The sequence below is a fragment of the Aquarana catesbeiana genome, linkage group LG07 (assembly GCF_042186555.1).
Source record: "Aquarana catesbeiana isolate 2022-GZ linkage group LG07, ASM4218655v1, whole genome shotgun sequence".
NCBI lineage: Eukaryota > Metazoa > Chordata > Amphibia > Anura > Ranidae > Aquarana > Aquarana catesbeiana.
The window spans coordinates 56,112,247-56,129,228 of NC_133330.1; positions in this window are offsets into that span (position 1 = coordinate 56,112,247).

Here is a 16,982-nt window from a genome sequence, read left to right on the forward strand (position 1 = left end):
GAAGGATCTGGAGCAAATCAAGGAGGCTGCCACTGCTTTACAGCGAAGAATCTGAGATTTTGTGGACATGCTTGCCAAATTGTAGTTTTCTCTTGCCTGGTCTAAAGTTTCTTGTTCCACTTGTTGGCTCCTGTTTGCCGTTTAAATATTTACCATGTTTTTATGACTTTGAAATGTAAAAGTTTAGGGACAGAACTCAGTGTTTCTCCACTCCACTCCTCTAGGTGCACCACTAGGTCCTGTTTTCTGAATTTTCCTCAGTGTAAAAACGACTTTGCGAATTACTAACAGTGAAAATGACAACACCACCTGTGCTAAATTCAACAAATATAGAAAACATGACCTGGGTTTGCATCTTGAGAAGGAGAGTTGTGAAACACTGCCATAACTAATGTGAATTGGAATCTTTCTGTGTTTTGAAGAATAGCAAAGCCCAAATTTGAAGATGCCCACAAATTGTGCCTTAACATTCTTACTTCCCTCATGATCCCATGCTGAAAATGTGTGTCTTTCCATACATCTATTTTGCTAAAGCCCCAAAACACACAGTGTGTCAACATGTGCTATCTCCCATCACTGGGTATCAATGGACGCGTTTTGGGGGTGAAACCCCTTCCTCATATCTAAAGTAGGTCAGAGGAAGGGGTTGCACCCCCGAAACACATCCATCAATACCACATGATAGGAGATAGCACATGTTGACACACTGTGTGTTTTGTGGGTTTAGAAAATAACATATTTGGAACTACACACATTTTCGGCAGGGGATCATAAGGGACATTTAATAGTTCTGCCTCTACATGTCTGTGGCTTAAAATTTTGGCTTTTAGAGGGATGAGACCACCCCATCTGAGGAAGGCAACAGCCACACAGTCTTGGCATACTAATGCCTCATTTGGCCTTTACTTTACCAAACTCGAACTTTGTAAGTTCCTGAGTTGGAGATGTGTATCTAATGTTTTCTAACATGCCTGTTTAGCCACAAAAGAGGAGAAATAATGCAAAACATACATGTTATACACCAAAATGTTGGTTTGTTTTAAAACCTTAAAACGCACATGTGAATGTGCTTCGAGTAAAATGTTGTTTACTAAACAATGTGTGGCTTATTATTTAAATGCTCAATACCAGTGTATTAAGTTGTTGTAGTTACAGTGACAATGTTCACTTAAATGTGGCCAATTCCGGCAAATTTTATGCTTCCAAAAAATGAAAGGAATTGAAAAGGCATAATGTTTTTGAACTTTATGTATTAGATTCATTAATAACCAAAACATTGTATGTGTGTAGCAGACCCACAGCACACCATAATAGTTAGCTGTAGAAGATCTTGTCACCTCATGTAGCAAATAAGGAACGTTTGCACTATTGTAGCAAGTGTCTAAAATAAAGGCCATTTGTGAAAATATTAGACATACAAGAAACACAGACAACAGTAGTTCAAATGAAATGTGAGTTTAGGATCAAAGAAAAATATTATTCCTGATCAGCTACAGTTTGCTGCCAAGCCACTGCCCCTCTACCCACCAAATAATCCAGGTATTTTTGCTGTAGATCTCTGGCATTTTGGGAGGGGAATCCAGCACGGGCATGTTCTAGAGCCGTCATCACGCCCACAGACAGCCAAGCTGCAGCCTCCTCAGCTGAGCCTGCCACTGCAGGGTCCGCGTCAGTTGGCACTGAGGCAAGGTAGCTGCTAGCATTCCTCCTTAGAAAATGATGGAGTATACAGCAGCACAGTACCACATGGTTTATTTTGTACAGTGCCAGGTTAATTGGTGTTAAAAACAGCCTGAACCAACTGGAGAGGATGCCAAAGGTGTTTTCGACCACCCTTCTGGCACGAGAGAGCCCGTAATTAAATATTCTCTGCTCTGGGGTGAGGTTCCTCATAGGAAACGGCTTCATAAGATGTTCCCCCAGAGCGAAGGCCTCATCTGCAACAAAAACAAAATTGAGGCCCTCAACATTCTCCTCAGCAGGTGGCAAGTTTAAGGTGCCATTCTGGAGCCGCTTGTAGAACTCTGCTATAAAAATGCACTGATTACTGTATAAATGTCACTAGCAGGGAAGGGGTTACACACTAGGGGGCGATCAAGGGGTTAAATGTGTTCCCTGGGAGGTGTTTCTAACTGTGGGGGGTTAGGACTAACTGGAGGAGCAGAGAGATCGCTGTTCCTCATCACTAGGAACAGCAGATCTTTCTCTCTCCTCCCCTGTCAGAACGGGGATCTGTCTATTTACATTGACAGATCCCCGTTCTGGCTTTCTTTCCCACAATCGCGGGGGGCATGCGGACATCGGGGACACTGGCCATGTGCATCAGGTCCCTTAAAGGAGCCAATGTACACCTACATCGATTTGCGAGAACAAGCCAACCTGCTGCAGTATAATGACGGCGGCTGGTCGGCAAGTGGTTAAACTGCTGGTGGGCAAGTTGTTACAGTGGTTCTAAAGGCTCAAGGGGTTCTGTTGTTACATGAAGGTAAAAAACCTTCTGTGTGCTGCACCCCTTCCAGCCCCCAGAATACTTACCTGCACCCCATCACGATCCAGCAATGTGTACAAGAGTCTCAGCTCTCCCTCCTCACTGACTGATACAGTGGGAGCCAATGAGAAGAGAGAGGGGGCCGAGCTGCGGCTCCATGTCTGAATGGACACACAGAGCAGAGGCTCGGGAGCAAGCCTGTTAGGGTGCACCCACAGCAAGCTGCTTGTTCTGGGGGCACTTGGCAGGAGGGTGGAGCCAGAAGCACCAGCAGGGGACCCGAGAAGAGGAAGATCCACTAAGTTTAGCAAATTTGTTATACAAAGCTAAACAGAAAAAAAAACTGACTTTAAATCACTTTAAACAGCATTTAAAATGATGAGATAAAGTGCTACACATACTTTGTCCCCTGGGGAATAAAGACATAAAAAAAAAAAAAGTGAACCTTCTTCTTTAAGCACTGCGGTCCACCTCCATTATTTTACAGATCTTTGACAGATTAAAACATTTATGCATATCCCCGTGTGCCTTTTATTGTTTGGCCAAATTGCCTCTTAAAATGTGCCTGTGATTTTATCCAACAAGAAAAGCTGTGATCAAATATATATGTCATAGTCATTCAACCTCTTCAAATGCAAAGCCAAGTGCATAACTCTACATGTTATTTATTGCATCTTGCTGGGTGTTTTTATCGATTACTTGCAGACAGCCTGTTAGTGAGCAATAATAAAAGTAATATTAGGATAAAAGCATCCAGGTTTATATCTTTGAACGAGTGTTTTGCCTTGTCGCTCCGTGGTGAAATATAACTTCCATTCAAGACACTTCCTTTTATATTTTCCCTCTTATCGGGCCAAAGAAACAGCAAACAAATCGATAAGAGGACAAAAATTGTAATCTGAAAAGTAATTTTCCCTAGAGCATATATACTGCCAGGAAAGAAACTGTAATACTTCTTAAACCAAGTGCTCAATCACATTCTTGTTGGGAACAAAGGGTGCTTTTGGGTCCTTCTACAAAATTTAGGATGAGTGCCTTCAGTGATAGGGCAAGTTGATGGATGACCAGGTCTCAGATCAATGCAATGATGATACAAAAGTTCAACAGGAACCTAGACAAAGCCAACTTAACCACTTTTGGACCGCCCTATAGCATATTTACTGCTACATGGCAGCCCTCCTGTGCAGGATCATGTTTATATACGTGACTCTACACTTCCAGCTACAGGGGTAGCATGCGTGCCACCGGCCGACCGCTTCTGCTTTGATTAATCACAGCAGAAGCCGATCTGCGGGTGTCAGGTACTGAATTTCGCCAGCACCTGCCAATTATCGGTAAAACACACAAAACGGAGAACTGCTGTGTTAGGCTGGGTTCACACTGGTGCGACACGACAGCCGTCCTACTTTGGATCCGACTTTGCCCTGCGACATGAAGCCGGCATGTGTCCGACTTTCAATGAACGGGGATCCGACTTGGATCCCCGCCAATGCCGGCACTGTGTTTGGTATGAATCTTTAGGGGGGAACTCCGCGCCAAATTTTAAATAAAAAACCGGCATGGGTTCCCCCTCCAGAGGCATACCAGGCCCTTGGGTCTGGTATGGACCTTGAGGGGAACCCCCTACGCCGAAAAAAACGGCGTGGGGGGTCGCCCCCAATCCATACCAGACCCTTATCCGAGCACGCAGCCCAGCCGGACAGGAATGGGGGTGGGGACGAGCGAGCGCCCCCCCCCCCTCCTGAACCGTACCAGGCCGCATGCCCTCAACATGGGGGGTGGTGCCTTGGGGGAGGGGGGCGCGCTGCGGCCCCCCCCACCCCAAAGCACCTTGTCCCCATGTCGATGAGGACAAGGGCCTCTTCCCGACAACCCTGGCCGTTGGTTGTCGGGGTCTGCGGGCGGGGGGCTTATCGGAATCCGGGAGCCCCCTTTAATAAGGGAGCCCCCAGATCCCGGCCCCCCACCCTATGTGAATGAGTATGGGGTACAGCGTACCCCTACCCATTCACCTAGGAAAAAAGTGTCAATTTAAAAAAAAAAAACACTACACGGATTTTTAAAGCATTTTATTAGACAGCTCCGGGGGTCTTCTTCCGACTTCGGGGGTCTCTCCGGTTCTTCTCCACGCTCTCCGGATCTTCTGCCGGGCTCCTCCGCTCTCTTCTGCTCTTTTGCCGCTCTTTTGCTAAAGCGGAGGAGCCCGGTCTTCAATCTTCTGCCTTCTGCCCTCTTCTCCTGATGTTGACACGACGCTCTCTGGGGCTAGAATGCTCTCTGTGCGCTCTGCTCTGACTTATATAGGCGGTGACCCCGCCCCCTTATGCCGTCACAGTCCCTGGGCATGCTGGGACTGTGACGTTTTAGGGGGCGTGGTCATCGGGTGATGACCACGCCCCCTAAAACGTCACAGTCCCAGCATGCCCAGGGACTGTGACGGCATAAGGGGGCGGGGTCACCGCCTATATAAGTCAGAGCAGAGCGCACAGAGAGCATTCTAGCCCCAGAGAGCGTCGTGTCAACATCAGGAGAAGAGGGCAGAAGGCAGAAGGCAGAAGGCAGAAGGCAGAAGATTGAAGACCGAAGACCGGGCTCCTCCGCTTTAGCAAAAGAGCGGCAAAAGAGCAGAAGAGAGCGGAGGAGCCCGGCAGAAGATCCGGAGAGCGTGGAGAAGAACCGGAGAGACCCCCGAAGTCGGAAGAAGACCCCCGGAGCTGTCTAATAAAATGCTTTAAAAATCTGTGTAGTGTTTTTTTTTAAATTGACACTTTTTTCCTAGGTGAATGGGTAGGGGTACGCTGTACCCCATACTCATTCACATAGGGTGGGGGGCCGGGATCTGGGGGCTCCCTTATTAAAGGGGGCTCCCGGATTCCGATAAGCCCCCCGCCCGCAGACCCCGACAACCAACGGCCAGGGTTGTCGGGAAGAGGCCCTTGTCCTCATCGACATGGGGACAAGGTGCTTTGGGGTGGGGGGGCCGCAGCGCGCCCCCCTCCCCCAAGGCACCACCCCCCATGTTGAGGGCATGCGGCCTGGTACGGTTCAGGAGGGGGGGGGGGCGCTCACTCGTCCCCACCCCCATTCCTGTCCGGCCGGGCTGCGTGCTCGGATAAGGGTCTGGTATGGATTGGGGGGACCCCCACGCCGCTTTTTCGGCGTAGGGGTTTCCCCTCAAGTTCCATACCAGACCCAAGGGCCTGGTATGCTCTTGGAGGGGGAACCCATGCCGGATTTTTATCTAAAATTTGGCGCGGAGTTCCCCCTCAAGATCATCTGAGCACAAGTCGCGTGCCGAAGTCGGATCATGCCTATGTTTCCACTATTGCGTCCCCAAAGTCGCGCAATTTTGCCGCGATTTTTTACCGCGATTTTACCGCGACTTTTTACCGCGATTTGAAGCAATGCCTGTATCTATGGACCTCAAGTCGCATCAAAGTGGGACCAAAGTAGTGCAGGGACTACTTTGAAGTCGCTGCGACTTGAAGTCGCACAGATATGAACGGTACTCATTGGAAATCATGGGAAACAATTTGTCATGCGACTTTTCAGTCCCAAGTCGCATAAAAAGTCGCACTAGTGGAAACAGAGCCTAATCCGACTTTGATCCGACTTCAATGATAGTCAATAGGCTGAAGTAGGATCAAAGTCGGACCAAAGTAGTACAGGGAGCATTTCTGAAGTCGGAACGACTTGTGTCGGACCAGTTAGGACGGCTCCCATAGGGAAACATTAAATTTCACACGTCATGCGACATGAGCTCCCAATGTCGGAGCGTTTGTCGGACCAATGTGAACCCAGCCTAAGGCTTCATGGCCATCACTTACACTTGGCCGTCACTTACTGTGCCCGCGGGAAAACGCAAAGTGCTGTAATTTTGCCGTGATTTGCATTTTCCTGTGGCCGGCGGTAAAAACGTTCCTATCCCGAATAACAAAAAAAAGACGAAATTTCCTAAACTCAAGTTTAGGAGCCGATAGCGTACATGAAGCCTGAACAAGGCAGATCTCCGTTGATGGGAGGGAAGGGATGGATTTTGTATTTCTGCAAAGTAGGGAATAAACTCCATCTCTTCCCTTAGCAAAAGCAGCAAACGCATTGTCACAAAAACACTAGGCACATAATTAACCCTTTGATCGCCCCAAGATGTTTAACCCCTTCCCAGCCAGTGTCATTAGTACAGTGACAGTGCATATTTTTTGTGTCACTGGTTCCCGCAAAGTGTCAGTGTCCGATTGTCTGCTGCAATATCACAGTCCCGCTATAAGTTGCTGATTGCTGCCATTACTGGTATAAAAGAAAGAAAAATTCCATAAATATAGACCATAGTTTTTAGACGCTATAACGTTTGCGTAAACCAATCAATATACGCTTATTGGGATTTCTTTTTTTTTTACCAAAACATGTAGCAGATTACATATTGTCCCAAATTTATGAAGAAATTTGTTTTCTAAATGTCTTTATTTGACGTTTTTTAGCAGAACGCAAAAAATATTGTTTATTTTTAAACTGTCTGTTTTTTTATAGCCTTTGAAACAGGGAGGATTCCCGGTGAAACCGCTCAGGTGATGTTCGTTTGACCCAACCACCTACTTCCATGATGGCTTTGGCATTTGTGGTCTGGAACTGATGGCCCTGTCCAATGGCACTCTGGTGTTTACATATCTATTCAGTTACTGATTGAAGGATTGATGATGGATATGAGATGAGATCATTGGCTGCAGGATAAATATCAATATATCACGTCAAAGAGACTTGCCTTGAATATCCACTCACCTTTAGACCCTTTTCACACTGAGGCAGTTTTCAGGCGTTTTAGCGCTAAAAATAGCACCTGTAAAGCACCTGAAAACTGCCTCCCATGCTTTCACACTGGGACGGCGAGCTTGCGGGATGGGGAAAAAAGTCCTGCAAGCAGCATCTTTGGGGCGGTGTAGGAGCGGTGTATACACCGCTCCTATACCACCCCTGCGCATTGGAATGAATGGACAGTGTTTCTGAAGCGCTTGAAATGCGCTTCCGAAGTGCCACAACACGGGCGCTATTAACCCCTTCTTCGGCCACTAGCGGGGGTTAAAAGCGCCCAGCTAGCAGCCGAAAAGCGCTGCTTAAACAGCGGTAACGGACCCGCAGCCCAAGTGTGAATGCAGCCTTATGTGTATGGAGAACAAGAAATGATTATCCTCTTTATCTGGAGTTCTGCCTTATCTTGATCAGGACTGCTGTGTGGGACTGTTGTTCCATGATTCGGCTGTTATAGAGCAGCATACTAATGCAATGTGTATAAACATACAATATGCCATGCTGCTGAAAAACCTTTTGGCTCAGAGAGCATGTGCTGACGGGTTGTCTTTCAAATTTTTTGTAAATTCCTGCGCGGGAAGATAAATATCCTAATGTGATAGTTTTTCAATTTTTTCACACACACACACACTACTTCCTCAGGACCAGGACTAATTGTGAAATATTGTGATTTACATTTATGGAAAGGATATAAGGAGTGATATACATCTATGTGGGGTCACAGCCTTCTCAGTCAATTATCTCCTTGAATCACAGGTGCTCTGAACCAGGACTTTCCAATTAACACTTAGTCTCTCTGATTAGTTCATTGGCTTGCACTGTAAAGCCCTTTATGATATTGGACAGTTTTTGTTCTTAATGATCCAGGATCATCTACGAGCAAAGATCCCATACACCAATTATACATGTATAATACAGTAATCCTTTTTGATGACAAGTTCCCTCAAAGGGACATTCCTGCAAATAGGGTTGAACAATATTCAAAAGAGATCTCTTAGTCCCATCCGGGGGGGGGGGGGGAGAGATCCTGTGGCGCTCCTGAGACATGGGGGAGGCGGAGGGAGGTTTGCTGGAGGCAATTGGCCCCCCTACCTCTGCCCCTGCTATATTGATGGGGGTATACCATTTCTTGTCTCTTTGGAGATAAATTTAACTTTTGGGGTAAATAGCTGATTCAATTATTATTTTTGATATAGTTTTTCATATTCTATATATATAGAAAACCTTCTAGGAAGGGGTTGATCACATCCACATTATTTTGATCTGTGTTTTTTTTTTGTTATAAAAAACAGAAAACGAAGTGGTGATCAAATACCACCAAAAGAAAGCTTTATTTGTGGGGAAAAAAAATGACACCATTTTTATTGGGGTACAGCATTGCATGACCGCACAATTGTCAGTTAAAGTAACGCAGTGCCGTATCGCAAAAAATGGCCTGCCATGAAGGGGGGGGTAAATCTTGGACAAGTGGTTAAAGTGGACCTTTAATTAACTTTACAAGTCAACATACGTAAATTCCTGACATGTCACTATAGCAACCGTGTTCATTGAAAAGAAAAAAGTTTTACCTATTATTATTTTAAAGCAGTCTTGGAGTTTATTAAAAGATACAGTATCTCACAAAAGTGAGTACACCCCTCTCATTTTTGTAAATATTTTATTATATCTTTTCATGTGACAACACTGAAGAAATGACACTTTTCTACAATGTAAAGTAGTGAGTGTACAGCTTGTATAACAGTGTAAATTTGCTGCCCCCTCAAAATAACTCAACACACAGCCATTAATGTCTAAACATTAGTGAGTACGCCCCTACGTGAAAATGTCCAAATTAGCCATTTTCCCTCCCTGAAGTCATGCAACTCGTTAGTGTTGCAAGGTCTGAATGAGGAGCAGGTGTGTTAAATTTGGTTTTATCGCTCTCACTCTCCCATACTGGTAACTGGAAGTTTAACATGGCACCTCATGGCAAAGAACTCTTTGAGCATCTGAAAAAAATAATTTTTGTTCTACATAAAGATGGCCTAGGCTATAAGAAGATTGCCAAGACCCTGAAACTGAGCTGGAGCACGGTGGCCAAGACCATACAGCGGTTTAACAGGACAGGTTCCACTCAGAACAGGCCTCGCCAAAGAAGTTGAGCGCACGTGGTCAGCATCATATCCAGAGGTTGTTTTTGGGAAATAGACGTATGAGTGCTGCCAGCATTGTTGAAGGGGTGGGGGGTCAGCCTGTCAGTACTCAGGCCATACGCCGCACACTGCATCAAATTGGTCTGCATGGCTGTCGTCCCAGAAGGAAGCCTCTTCTAAAGATGATGCACAAGAAAGCCCGCAAACAGTTTGCTGAAGACAAGCAGACTAAGGACATGGATTACTGGAACCATGTCCTGTGGTCTCATGAGACCAAGATAAACTTATTTGGTTCAGATGGTGTCAAGCGTGTGTGGCGGCAACCAAGTGAGGAGTAGGCATGTGCAATTCGTTTCGTTCTGAATTCGTTTAACGAATTTCGACAAATTAGTTAATTCGGAAATATCCAAGTTAACGAAAGCCCGTTTAACGAATTTTTACAAATATTCGGAAATTTGAAAAATTTGTACATTTGTAAATTCATCAATTCGTAAATTAGTACATTAGTAAATTAGTAAATTAGTAAATTAGTGAATTCGTAAATTCGTAAACTTGTAAATTTGTAAATTCGGAAATCTGAAATAATAATTAATAATAACTTAACTATTACATTATAGGTATTGTAATTTCCTTTCAAATTTGACTGTCGGAATGATCCGAAATAAGGAATGCGTATCCAAACTAATGGAACGTAATGAAATAATAATAATAAATAACAATAATAATAATAAAAACGTTTTATTATTATTATTTGTTATTAATTTGTTCCGTTCCATTTGTTTAGATGCAGCATTCGTTTTGGATAATTCGTAACTTCGGATAAATTCGTATTTGTTACATTCACTGACAGTCAAATTTGAAAGGAAATTACAATATCTATAATTTAATAGTTAGTTACTATTTCAGATTTTCGAATTTTCGGGTTTTTGGATTTTCAAATTTCAAATTTACAAATTTCCGAATCTTCTAATTTACAAATGTACGATTTTACAAATTTACGAATTTACGAATGTATGAATGTAAGAATGTACGAATTCACGAATGTACGAATTTACAAATTGCGATCATAACGAATGACCTGAAAAACGAAAAAAAAAATAAACTAATGAAATGAAAACAAAAATGAACACATTTTTTGGCTGTGCACATGTCTAGTGAGGAGTACAAAGACAAGTGTGTCTTGCCTACAGTCAAGCACGGTGGTGGGAGTGTCATAGTCTGGGGCTGCATGAGTTCTGCCGGCACTGGGGAGTTACAGTTCATTGAGGGAACCATAAATGTCAGTATGTACTGTGACATACTGAAGCAGAGCATGATCCCCTCCCTTCGGAGACTGGGCCACAGGGCAGTATTCCAACATGATAATGACCCCAAACACACCTCCAAGATGACCACTGCCTTGCTAAAGAAGCTGAGGGTAAAAGTGATGGACTGGCCAAGCATGTCTCCAGACCTAAACCCTATTGAGCATCTGTGGGGCATCCTCAAATAGAAGGTGGAGGAGCAGAAGGTCTCTAACATTCACCAGCTCCGTGATGTCGTCATGGAGGAGTGGAAGAGGACACCAGTGGCAACCTGTGAAGCTCTGGTGAACTCCATGCCCAAGAGGGTTAAGGCAGTGCTGGAAAATAATGGTGGCCACACAAAATATTGACACTTTGGGCCCAATTTGGACATTTTCACTTAGGGGTGTACTCACTTTTGTTGAGTTATTTTGAGGGGACAGCAAATTTACACTGTTATACAAGTTACAACTCATTACTGTACATTGTAGCAAAGTGTCATTTCTTCAGTGTTGTCACATAAATAGTTATAATAAAATATTTACAAAAATGTGAGGGCTGTACTCACTTTTGTGAGATACTGTAACTATATTATCTATACTATCTATCTGTAAAAAGCACCCATACGCAGCAAAGTGTCCAGTCCCATTACAGGCATCAATCTCTTCATTCCTCCAACAACAGGAGCAGTCTTCTAGCAATCACTGGCCATTCTATAAAGTGCACTTCCAAGTAGAAAAAAAGGAAGCAGGGCTCCATTAAAAAAAAACTTGAATATGTTACTACTCCAAGCACAAGCTCATCTAATTGTCCTCACATTTCACTCCATCCGTAGCTTATCCATAGAGATGAATTCTACCAGCTCTGGATGGAGTGAAACACAGAGTTGTGAGACAGGTGGATCAACATGTTCTTGGAGTACTTTACCCCTTCACGACTAAGGGTAAAATAAATCTAAATGTCTAAGCACAATTTTGCAACATTGACATGTGTTAGTAAAACTGAACATATCGTTACAAGGTGGATTATACCTTGTTTTTTTCTGGACTAATTGGGCTTTCTTTTGGTGGTAAATGGTATTGGATATCTCCTGATTATTTTTTTTTTAATATAAAAATCTGGCCCAAAATAGTAAAAAAAAAAAAATCAATGGCATCAGCCTCCTCTAATTCCCTGCAATAGAATAAGAGAGAGAAAGCGAGAGGAAAGAGGGGAGAAATAGAAGTCAATCAGGTGTGCTGGCAGTGAGTGCACTATATACCAGGGATAAGCAACCTTTGAAAGGTGGACCTACCTGGACAACGTGGAAGAAATCAAAGACCCCTGAGGTGCAGCACCTTTTTTTATAATAAAAAACTATCAAGCCCCCAATAAAAAGATGGCATGAAAAATACATAGTGCATTACAGTAGTGTGCTCTGTCCCCCTTCACATCACTTCCCCCCATATTAGTATACTCTGCCCCCCCTTCACAACTCCCCCAAAGTAGTGTCCTCTGTCCCCCTTCATCACATCGTCCCCCCCACAGTAATGTACTCTACCCCCCATAGCAGTGTGCTCTAGCCCCCTTTAATTCCCCCCCCCCGGTACTGTGCTCTGCCACCATTCACATCACCCACCCACAGTAGTGTGCTCTGCTCCTATTACATCACCCCTCACAATAGTCTCCTCTGCCCCTTTACATCACCCCCCCCCCCCCCAGGGTGGATTTGATTTAAATCATCATTTTTAAAGCGCAACTGTCATTTATGCCCTGCAGCGGCTCCTCCTCTGACCCGCTATTGACTCACTGACAGTCCCATTCACTATAATGGGACGGCTGGTGATGCGGCAGTGACACAACAAGGTGAGGGACGTGGCGGCTAACAAGCTCTGCCATGATGGACCCGAAATGACAGGTGCTCTTTAAATGTAAGGACTTATTCTTGCTGGTAGTTAGAATCTTTAATATTTGCAAACAAAATGAAGGTTTCCTATCTAGAATAATAAGCTGTCAGGTTAGTAAAACAGCGATATCAGAACCGATTCAATCATACAGTTTGTAGTGTATATAGGTTTGCAAAACAATGGGATAAAAAGAATATTCCTGAACTTTGTTTTATCTCATGGATACTGTGAAATTGTGTGAATGCATCAATGCAGTGCATGTTATCTCAGCTTGCAGAGCTTGGATTCAGAGAATGAGTTTACCAAAAATGTAAATATTGCAGAATATACAGCCTCATGCTACATAACGAAGTTCCATTTAATGCTGAATAAACTAAATTATTGACGTATCTTAAATAAAAAAAAAAAAAAACTATCTTTAGATTTTTACTTCAAAAGCATTTTATTAAAATAAATTTGATAAAAAAAAAAAAAAAATCAGATTTAAATAAAAAACATTAAAAAAAAAATTTAATTGGATTTATATTTACCCTGCCCCCCACATGAACACACAGCAGTGTCGTAGCTTCCCTCTCCTACATTACACACAGGTTTACAGCAGAGTGGAGAGCAGGAAGAAGGACAGTTCTGAATGGAGGGCGGGAGCTGCCAGTTACCTTTTCAGAGTAACAAGCGGGTGATTGGTTGTTAGGACCACCCTGTGTCCTAGCAACTAATCACCTGCTGGTTTACTTGAAAGGATAACTGAGGCAGCTCCCACTCCTACCCTCTATCCAGAACTGTGCTGCGTCCTGCTCTCTGTTCTGCTGTGAGGATGAGTGTGGAAGAGGCTGAGGAGAAGGATCAGCAAAGCAGGGCCGTGTTCACGATCTACCCGTCGCCTTCCCACGGTTGACTTGTAGATCACTATCAACGAGTTGCCGACCCTGCTATATACTGACAAAAGGGGAAGAGTGAACAGAGGAATTAGCGTGTCAGTGTATTGCTGCTCTATTACTGTCCAATCACAGGCTAGATGTGGGGAGTTGACCAAACAGTACTGCTCAACTGTAGCATAGAAAACTCTGATCACCAACCTGACTGTGCTAGCAGGTTGCAGGTGTTTGTAATTTTCAGTACAGGATGGACAGAAATAAATACCCTTTGGCATCTAAACAGCCCCCCATATGTGTTTCAACTGTGAATTAGATTACTGATTACCTTCTGGACAATGAGGCATGTCTTGGTGCAACAGGAATTATCGCTCTTCACAAGAGGCACTGGATACTCCAAAGACACCGGTATCTTTTCTTTGTTATTCTTCATATCATGTTTATTATAAATACTCTCATTCTCCTGCAAACAAATGATCTTACAGCTAAAATGTATCTAAACCTGAAAACAAAAGTATATCTTATGCCGTGTACACACGGGCGGACTTTTCGACTGGACTGGTCCGACGGACCGAATCCGGCGGACAATCCGACCGTGTGTGGGCTCCAGCTGACTTTTTCGGTCAAAAATCTGAAGGACTTTAGATTTGGAGCATGTTTCAAATTTGTCCGACGGACTCGAGTCTGGTTGAAAAGTCCGCTCGTCTGTATGCTAGTCCGACGGACCAAAACCCACGCTAGTCCAGCTTTTGGCTACCAACTTCCTTATTTTAGTCCGGTCGTACGTCATCACGTACGACTCCATCGGACTTCGGTGTGACTGTGTGTAGGCAAGTCCATTTCTTCAAAAGTCTGTCAAAAGTCCGTCGAAAGTCCGTTGGACCAGTCCGGTCGAAAATTCCGCCCGAGTGTACGCGGCATTAGTCTTTTAGAGGTGGTGGCTGCATTCATTTCTTAAACAGGGTATTTTCCGTCATTTTCCCCTGCCCAGTCCAAGGGTGACATTGCACACTTTTTAATTCATGGAGATGCTCAGCAGCATTGTCACCCTAGGCTCCTCTCCTAACTTGGACTACAAACCTCCTCCTCTTCTCATCTCAATTATATAGGTATATATAGGAAGACTTTTGTGATTCACAGAAGATAGCTGGAAAGGTTGATTTATTATTTGAGAGACCAGTTCAGTTCACAAATGGTAACAAGGGAATTTTGGCAGGATCAACAGGTTTTTTTGTACTTTCAGAAACTATCTGAAAAATAAAACTAATGCAATCACCCCACCAAGAAAAAAAAAAGCCTGATAAACAGCAATATATTATATTTTTGTGCTTGGGTTTAGATTCTCTAAGTATTTGCTTTTCCTTATGGAAAAAAAAAAAAAAATTAGGGGCTTTTTGTGTAGGTTCTTACATTCCCTCAACCGTAAACTTGTCTTATGTCTTAATAACAACAGTTTATCTTTGAAGACCTTTTTTCTAACTCTGCTATAGCTGAATGCACATCTCATGTAAGAGGCATGTAGAGGTCAGGGGGAAAATGCAGTTCCTATTTTTCCATTTTTAATACACGATATGCTAGAGCTCACCATAACAGTACAATTTGTTCTATACAACAAATCTGAAACCATGGTTTGGCTGGACATATTAGACAAGCCTTTTGTCAACCAGAGTGCCTTCAGGTTTCTTTAGGGGTGCCTAAAGAAGCCTGCCTTTTAGTTACACAAAGCCCCAGGTTTTCATTGTGCACCTTTACAACATTATAGCTGCCAGTGCCCAACAACCAATAATATAATAGATTAACAAGGAGGAAGTCGGGTGCCTGCACAGCATCCTCATTTATCTCTCCCCTGCTCCTCTCCATCAGCACTGGGGTCACATTAGCTGAGTGAGGAAGAAACTGAGGGAAGAAGAGAAACATAGGCAGACTAGTCAGTACCAGTTTGCAAATGTGTGTTTGCTTTGTAATAATAATTCACCTCTAACGTTTGGTATCCTATGTGTGTGGATGTTGCTGCGTGATATAAAACTATTTGTTTCGTTTTTTTATATTGTAGAATGGGGTGCCGCGAGATTGTGCTTCATTTTAAAGGGTGCCTTGACAGGAAAAAAGGTTGAGAGACACTGTATTAGATGACATCAGTCACCAATAGTATATCTGGAAACTTGGAATAAGAAGTGCTGGGGATACAAATTTTTATATTAATTTTTTTATGGTGTAAAATGTTTATGAAAATATTATTTTGGATATGCTGTGGTGCCACCCAAGAGATTATGGCAAGTTACCTTTAGACTTTGGGTCTAAAGGACTTAAGTCCACACTAACACTAAAATCCCTGCATGTACAGACATCCACGATCTAACACTAACCTATCTAGCCCTGTAAAGAAGAAATCAGGATACTTACCTTTTTTTGAAGCCGATCCAACATGATCCCACGCTGAGCTGTCAGCCGTGGCTTCGCTGTGGAGGTGGGTGCAGAGGACACAGCCGACAATGGAAGCCCCTTAGTAAGTCTATGGGTGAAGTCACTCCTCATTTATTGTCGGCTGTGTCCTCTGCAGAGCTTCCGCCACTGGAGATTGGATCGGCTTCAAAAAGGTATGAACACTGATTTCTTCTTTACAGGGCTAGATACATTAGTGTTAGATCGTGGATGTCTGTAGATGCAGAGATTTTAGTGTTAGGGTGGACTCAGTGCTGGGACAAGGCCATTTGGTGCCCAGGGCGAAGATGGCAAACTGCGCCCCCCCCCCCCCCCTGTTTCTAAGAAAAGCCGGTCATATGACGGCCTCCCCTGTGCACACGCTCTGTGCACGCCGAGACTCGGGTGATCACTGATCTAAGGAAGGGGCCGATCCCGGCCCCTTACCATGTGATCAGCTGTCAGCCAATGACAGCTGATCACATGATATAAACAAAAGATCGGTAATCATTTTTTTTTTCTACTCACACTGACAGCGTGAGTAGAAAAAAAAGCCGATCACCGGCTCAGATGTGAGAGACATCGGTCCCGAAGTGGAGGAGGCACATCTGCCTCATCAGTACCACCTAACACTACTCACAGTGCCACCTAACAGTGCCCACAAGTGCCATCTATCTATGCCCACAAGTGCCACCTATCAATGCCCACAAGTGCCAGCTATCAATACCCACCAGTAGTGCCAATCAGTGCCACCTAGCAGTGCTGCCTATCAGTGTAACTGATCAGTGCCCATCACTGCCGCCTATCAGTGCCCATCACTGCCCATCACTGCCGCCTCATCAGCGTACATCAATGAAGGAGAAAAATTACCTGTTTTAAATTTTTTATAACAAAATATAAAAAAATTTAAATTTTTTGAACAAAAAGTAAAAACTGCAGAGGTTATCAAATACCACCACAAGAAAGCTCTATTAGTGGGGAAAAAATGATAAAAATTTCATTTGGGTACAGTGTTGTATGACCGTGCAATTATCATTCAAAGTGCGACAGCGCTGAAAGCTGAAAATTGGTCTGGATAGGAGGGGGGTTTAAGTGCC